The 7,997-nt window shown below is 38.4% G+C and overlaps 1 pseudogene; it reads left to right on the top strand.

Moving 5' to 3' along the window:
- The first annotated feature begins 1,027 nt into the window (after nucleotides 1-1,027).
- Nucleotides 1,028-6,609, top strand: LOC139036953 (tigger transposable element-derived protein 1-like; annotated as a pseudogene).
- Nucleotides 6,610-7,997: the final 1,388 nt, after the last annotated feature.

The following is a 7,997-nucleotide window of genomic DNA, read 5'->3' as shown; positions in this document are numbered from 1 at the left end:
CCTGGAGTATAGAGATTTGGGGGTTCTTTTTTAGATAGGAGAGTCAGATAAAACTTTCCTTATAAGATGGCATTTGCGTGGATAGCCTGGAGAAAGTCAAGTAGTAAACTACACACATATTTAGGAGATGAGCATTGCAGGCAGAGGAGAGGCACAGATAGAGAGCGACTTGGGTTTAAGAAACAACAAGGCAGGCAGTGCACTAGAGCATAGCAAGGAGTAGAGAGAAGTGGTTGGTTGGTGGGCAGATTGCACATGGTTTTAAGGACCCCAGTGACAACTTTAGAAAGCTATTGGAGAATTTGATCCCAAGATTATCAGGATCAAAACACTGTACAATAAATAATAAAGCTTACTGTATGATGATTTAAATATGTAATTTAAATATGTATTGTAAAAGATCTCTTCGGCTACTTTGTGTAGAATATACATTTGGAGTCAAGGGTGGAAGCAAGGAGTTCTAATGGAACGCTTTGTCAATAATCTGAGGGTATGATGATAGTAGCCTGGACTCGGGTGGTACAAAAGCAATTAAATTCTAGAAATAAAATCTTTTGCTAACAGATTGAACATGAGACATGAAAAAAGGGAGGCGCCCAGGAGTTTAATTTCAAGTGAGGAGGGATGTAGTGAGCCAGAGCATTCTGAAGAATGGAATTGACATTTGCTATGATGGAGAAGAATTCAGGAGAAACAGAGCCATAGGGAATCAACAGATTATGTTTCATATTTATGTTGGACATTGAGTTGAGAGTGCTGAAGAAGCAGCTGGGGTCTTGAGTTCAGTGGAGAGATCTGTACTGGAGATATATGTTGGAAGTCATCAACATATAGATAGAATCTAATCCTGAAGGTCTGGATGGAATCACCTAGAAAGAGAGAGTAGATACAAAAGGAGTTGAGAACTTAAGACTGAACTTCTAGATGCTTCAGCATTTAAAAGTTGGGGATATGAGGAAATATAAACAAAGGAGACTGGAAAAAATATCAACCAGTGAGCAATGGTCAACATGGAGTCTTTTGGGTGATGTTGCAAATAGCCGCTTTGGTTAATGGTGAGGACAATGGCCTAAATGGAGTGATTCAAGGTAAAAATTGGAGGAGAGGAAATGGAGACAAAGATCACAACTTTTTCTTTCTAAGGGTTTTACTATAAAGAGAAGGACAGAAATACGGTGTTAGGTATCTAGAGGTGGATGTGCGTTAAAGGAGGTGTTTTGATTCATTTTTTTTAAATTTTAATATGGGAGATGCTCTGACATGTTATATGGTGATTGGAAAAGTCCAGTAGAGAGTTGCAGCAGGTAGAGATTTATAATTGTGGTTTTTGATAAAACATTCCTGTTGAATGTCCATAAAACAGATGCATTTTGACATTTGGGCACCTCCTGGTCCATGGGCGGGTGGAAATTGCCTTTACACTTTGTAACAGAGTCAGCACCATGACAGAAGCTCACCCATCACTCCATTTGCTAAGCTAATAAAGAGGCAATCAAAGGCCTATGTGTTCACCGGGTAGGTTGGTGTGATCAGAAAAGGAGATTTATGGACCAATGTGAGCCAAGATATTAAAAGGTCACAAGTAACATTTCCCTGTTGTGTCTGCTCTCACAGATCCTACGGCCTTCTACCTCTGGCTTCTTTATGGGAATTCATTTGGGCACAGTTGTGTTAACCCCTGACTGCTAGCCCATGGGGTAGCAGACTCCCAGGAGTACGGGATGAAGAAGGATAGTTAGAAACTCCTACTGAACTAGCTTGAGCCCTCCTGCGGAAGGCATAACAGGAATCCCAGGACAGGACAGTATCTCTTTGTAGAATATTCTATGACTTCCTTCTGGTACTGGCAACCTGTATTTTTGTGACTGCACAATAGATTTTCAACCACACTGAGAAATCACTCTTTCTTCTGCTAATTAGCAGAACTGTGCTTTCTTCTGCTTTCGCTGTGTTGTGGCTGTCAAGCTGTTCCTCAGGAAATTTAGCCACGTTTGACTTTTATCTTCTTTCAGTGTCAACTTTGATTCAGCTTTCAGGCCCAAGAGAATGTTCACGTGCCTTCAGTCTTATGGTTTTCTCCTGATTAAAGGCATTTGTAGTCTGTTATTATCAGTAGAGGCTAAACCAAAGTTTACTTTTGCCCAATCTGTGGCAGAAAATCTGTTTTTTATATGTATATGTGCATTTGGGGAGAGATGTTGAAGTGGTGTTGGGATTGATAAAAAATTGTCTTTGAAAATATCAGAAGCACCTGTTGGTTCAGAAACAACCATTTATCATTAAATTAGGTTGAATGGGGTCTCTACTGGTCAATACTCTAGTAGTTAAATGAGTTATGTGCATAGAAGTTTAAAAAAAAAAGAAAGAAACTGCATTCCCTTACATCCTTAATTCACTTCTGCACTGGACTAAGTAAAGGTGGCTATGAAGAATGACTTCAAGTGAATCAGTGATCAGTAGCACTAAAAGAATTTCTGTCCAGTCTAGGCTCCTAGGTGGATATAGCAATCATGGATATAGAGATAGCATTGTTTTTGCCTGTCCTGATTTGTCAAAAACTTTAGAAATAATAATTCACATTCTTATCTTAAAAATAAAATAACAAGGAACTATTTTCATTATCAATTAGGAAGCACTAAGATGTAAGGCATAATCATAGAGATATTTAAGGAACTAGAAATCTCCGTAAAAGTGGGCTTTTGCAGCATTCGGGCTAATCCCAGTGTTTGCCTTTGATTACTTTGGGTACCATTTAGTCCACTTACTGTATCATTTTGTAATTGCCCTGAACAGTTTTTCATCATGAGAGTAGTTACGTTCTCTCATTGTTTGACACAAAGTGTAAAGAAAAAGTATTTAAAATGTCAGGCTACTTTAGTATGTTATACCACAAAGGATGGAGCAGATGTTTTTAAATAAACATCAGTCCTGGTTGTGCATTGTTAAGACCCTGAGGAGCCTTTTTCAGAAGCAGGGGAAGCTCATGAATTTAGAGGAGGCTTAAATACTGTACTTTCACATAAAACCATAAAAAGTTGGCAGAAGTATCAGGGGCCAATGAATGGGCATAGAGCTGAACATGTTATAACTCAGATTACCAATAAAAATGTCAGCCTCAAATCCGAAGTGAATAGTTTTATAATTCTGAACTGAAAGCATTTTTTAATTGCTTTCAAATGGAAAAACTTCATATAATTTAATAAAATTTATCTACTTTATTATCAAAAAGGCTATTATTGCAGCAAAGGGAAATGGAGGATTTAAATGTCATTCCTAGCATCTAATTTCCCAGCTCTTTTATTGGGATGTTATTAAAACAAGACCAAATGGACTTTGCTACATCCATAAAAGCCAGTCAAGCAAAAGAGTTAATCTGAGCACCACAGAATCATTAAACATGGCCCATGGTTGTAGTCTGGCTGGTGTTGGGTGAGATGTGCCCTGGGAAGCAGGTGTGACATGTCAGGAGCAGTGTTTTGGCATTCTATAGCTTGTGGAGCCTAAAGAGCAGCTGGATTCAGGGAGAAGTATGCCAGGGACAATGGCTATCTTTGTACCCAAGGGATCAATTTCATTCATTAACATTCCCTGTGAATCAGCTAAAGGCTTTGAAACAAATGATGGCAATGAAGGGCTAGGGTCCTAGGCAGGGCTAGTAGGGAGGTCTTCTCTGCTGGAAAGCAGTTCTCCTAACTTGCTAAGTGGTTACTTGCAGTGAGTGTGCTTTCTATAGACATATGGAGAAACATTCTAGGGTTTGTAGGAGGATGGAACAGCCTGTGAGTGGTAGAGCTATTTACAGTAAAGAAACAAAGGCGATAAGGAAGGATCAAGCTGTCTCTGGCTATGAGGAGGGAGCTGTAGTTAGTTACTAGGAAAGTGCAGAAAGGGAGATAAACACTTATCTAGATATTGCATTTTAATAGTAGTTGTAGTCATAGTAATAAATAACATGTGCATGCTTTATAACATTTGCAATGATCTTCTGAGGCATTCTTCCCATTTCACAGACGATTCTAACACCTAAGTATGTTCTATTCTTTCATTTTTAAATAAAAATCTTATTTTCTTTTGTTTCACTTTATTGTGCTTCACAGATACTGCATTTTTTTTTTTTGTTGCAAATTGAAGATTTGTAGCAACCAACCCTGCATTGAGAAACTCAGTGCCTTTTTTCCAATACCTTTTTTTTCCTGTGTCTCTGGGTTGCATTTTGGTAATTCTTTCAATATTTCAAATTTTTATTATTATTATTATATTTGTTATGGTGGTCTATGATCAGTGATCTTTGATGTTATTACTATAACTGTTTTAGGATGCCATAAATTGTGTCCAAGTAAGCCAGTGAACTTAATAGGTGTGTGTGAGTTCTGCCTGCTCCATGGACTGGGTGTTCTCTCATCTCTCATTCTTTCCTCGGGACTCCCTCTTTCCTGAGATTCTACAGTATTGAAACTAGGCCAGTGAATAACCCTACAGTGGCCTCTAACTGTTCAAGTGACAGGAAGAGTTGCCTATCTCTCACTTTGAATTGAAAGCTGAGAATGATTAAACTTATTGAGGAAGGCATGACAAAAGCCCAGATAGGTCAAAAGCCAGTCCTCATGCACCATGTTGTGAATGAAAAGTAAAAATTCTTGAAGGAAATTAAAAGTGTTACTTCAGTGAACACACACAAATGATACAAAAGGGAAACAGCCTTACTGCTGATAGGGGGAAAATTTTAGTGGTCTGGATAGAAGATCAAACCCATGACAACATTCCCTTGAGCCAAAACCTAACCCAGAGCAAAGCTCCAACTCTCGTCAATTCTTGTAAGGCTGACAGAGATGAAGAGGCTGCAGAATAAAAGTTTGAAGCTAGAGGAAGTTTATTTGTGAGGATTAAGGAAAGAAACCATCTCCATAACATAAAAAGTACAAGGTGGAGAAGCAGAGCTGATGTAAAAACTGCAGCAAGTTATCCAAAGGATCTTTGTTGTTGTTCAGTCACCCAGTCATGTTTGACTCTTTGCAATCACATGAACTGCAGCACATCAGGCTTCCCTGTCCTTCACTATCTCCCAGAGTTTGCTCAAACTCATGTCCATTGAGTTGGTGATGTCATCCAACCATCTCATCAAAAGATCTAAATGAGATCATTAATGAAGATGGCTACACTAAACAACAGACTTGCCTGGTAGCTCAGATGGTAAAGAATCTGCCTGCCAATGCAGGAGTTGTGGGTTTGATCCCTGTGTTGGAAAGATCCCCTGGAGAAGGAAATGGTGACCCACTGCAGTATTCTTGCCTGGAAAATCCATTGACAGAGGAGCCTGGTGGTTGATAGTCCATGGGGTCACAAAAAGTGTCAGACACGACTTAAAGATTAAACAGCAACAACATTAAACAACAGACTTTCAGTGTAGATGAAACAGCCTTCTATTGGAAGAGGATGCCATCTAGGACCACGTAGCTTGAGAGGAGAATGGATTGCCTGATTTCAAAGCTTCAAAGGACAAGCTATCTTGTTAGGGTCTAATGCAGCTGGTGGCATTGAGTTGAAGCCAATCCTGGTTTACCATTCGAAAAATCCTAGGATCTTTAAGAATTATCCTAAATCTACTCTGTCTGTGTTCTATAAATGGAACAACAAAGCCTGGATGACAGCATGTCTGTTTATGAAATGTTTATTAAATATTTTAAGCCTGCTATTGAGACCTACTGCTCAGAAAGAAATATTTCTTCCAAAATATTTCTGCTCATTGACAATGCACCTGGTAACCCAAGAGCTCTGATGGAGATGTGCAGCAAGATTAATGTTGTTTTCATGCTTAATAACACAGCTTTCATTCTTCAGCCTATGGATCAAGGAGTCATTTTGACTTTCAGGACTTATTTTAACAAATATATTTTGTAAGGCTCTAGCTGCCATAAATAGTGATTCCCCTAGTGGATCTGGTCAAAGTCAACAGAAAACCTTCTGGAAAGGATTCACTAGCCTAGATGCCATTAAGGATATCCATGATTCATGGGAAGAGATCAAAATAGCAACATTAATAGAAGTTTAGAATAAGTTGATTCCAACCCTCATGGATGATTTTGAGGGGTTTAAGACTTCAGGGGAAGAAAATAACTGCAGATGTGGTGGATATACCAGAAGAACTAGAATCTGAAGTGGAGCCTGAAGATGTGACTGAATTACTACAATCTTACAATAAATCTTTAAGAGATGAGGAGTTGCTTCTAATGGATGAGCAAAGAGAGTGGTTTCTTGAGTTGGAATCTACTCCTGGTGAAGATGCCGTGAAGATTGTTGACATGACATCAAAGGATTTAGAATATGACATGTACTTAGTTTATAAAGCAGTGGCATGGTTTGAAAACAAAATTTTGAAACCAGTTCTACTGTGGGTAAAATGATATCAAACAGCACTGCATGCTGCAGAGAAATCATTTGTGAAAGGAAGAGTCAGTTGATGTGACAAACTTCATAGTTGTCTTATTTTAAGATGTTGTCACCTAGACTTTCAGCAACCACTGCTCTGGTGATCAGCAGCCATCAACATCAAGGCAAGATCCTCTATCAGGAAAAAGTTTATAACTAACTGAGGGCTCAGATGATGGTTAACATTTTCTTAGCAATACAGTATTTTTAAGTTAATGTATGTACATTTTTTAGACATAATGCTATTGCACACTTAATAGACTATAGTACAGTATAAACATAACAATGCACTGGGAAACCAAAAAATTTGTATGACTCAATTTATTGTGATATTTGCTTTATCATGGTGGTCTGTAACTGAACTGGAACTATCTCCAAGGTATACCTAAATGTGTATGTATGTATATATATCATATAAGACATGATGGTTTGACATACGTATACATGGTGAAATGTATAGACTTGATTCAAGCTATTTAGCACAACTTCTCTCATAGTTACCATGTTTTGTGTGTGTGTGTGTGTGTGATCAGAGCACCTGAAATCTACTTTCTTAGCAAATTTTCAGTATTCAATGTGATATCATTACTATGGTCATTGTGCTATTTATTAGACCTGTGGACTTACTCATTCTGTGTAACTACTGCTTTGTACCCTTTGACCAACATCTCTCTATTTCCCTTTCCTACCCCTGGTAACCACTGTCCTACTCACTGGTTCTATGTATTTGAATTTTTTAGATTCCGAAAATAAGTGCGATCATGCAGTTGTTGTGTTTTTTTTTTTCTTTCTGTGTCTGGCTTATTTCATTGTGCTTACTGTCCTCCAAGTTCATTCATGTTTTGCATATGACAGTATCTCCTTTTTCGACATTGAATAATATTCTTAATATTATATATAATGTATATATCTTACCATTTATTTTTTCCATAGCATATCTGTTTATTTACAGTTGAAATATAGTTGGCATACACACGACAATTTCCTTATCCACTTATCCTTTGATGGACACTTAGGCTGTTTTTGTATCTTTCATATCAGAGGCTATTGTGAGTAATGGTGCAATAACATAGGAGCGTCTGATCAAAGTATTAATTTTCTTTGACTATATTCCCAGAAGAGGGATTGCTGAAATATATGGTATAGAACTACCATAGAACTTTTCAGAACTGAAGATAGAACTTTTCAGTTTTTCAGGAGCCTCCATACTGTTTTCCTTTATAGGCCTGCCAATTTATATTCCCACCAACAGGGTACAAGGTTTCCTTTTCTCTGTATTCTCACCAACACTTGTTATCAATTATTTCACTTTTTCTGAAGTGAAAGTTGCTCAGTTGTGTCTGCCTCTTTGTGACCCCATGGATTATACAGTCCATGGAATTCTCCAGACCAGAATACTGGAAAGGGTAGCCATTCCCTTCTCCAGGGGATCCTCCCAACCCTCAGATCGAGCCAGGTATCCCTCATTGCAAGTGGATTCTTTACCAGCTGAGCCACAAGGGAAGCCCAAGAATACTGGAGTGGGTAGCCTATCCCTTCTCCAGTGGATCTTCCCAACCCAGGAATCAAAC

Source organism: Odocoileus virginianus, chromosome 2, assembly GCF_023699985.2.
Source record: "Odocoileus virginianus isolate 20LAN1187 ecotype Illinois chromosome 2, Ovbor_1.2, whole genome shotgun sequence".
Lineage (NCBI taxonomy): Eukaryota > Metazoa > Chordata > Mammalia > Artiodactyla > Cervidae > Odocoileus > Odocoileus virginianus.
This window is presented reverse-complemented; position numbering and strand designations above follow the sequence as displayed.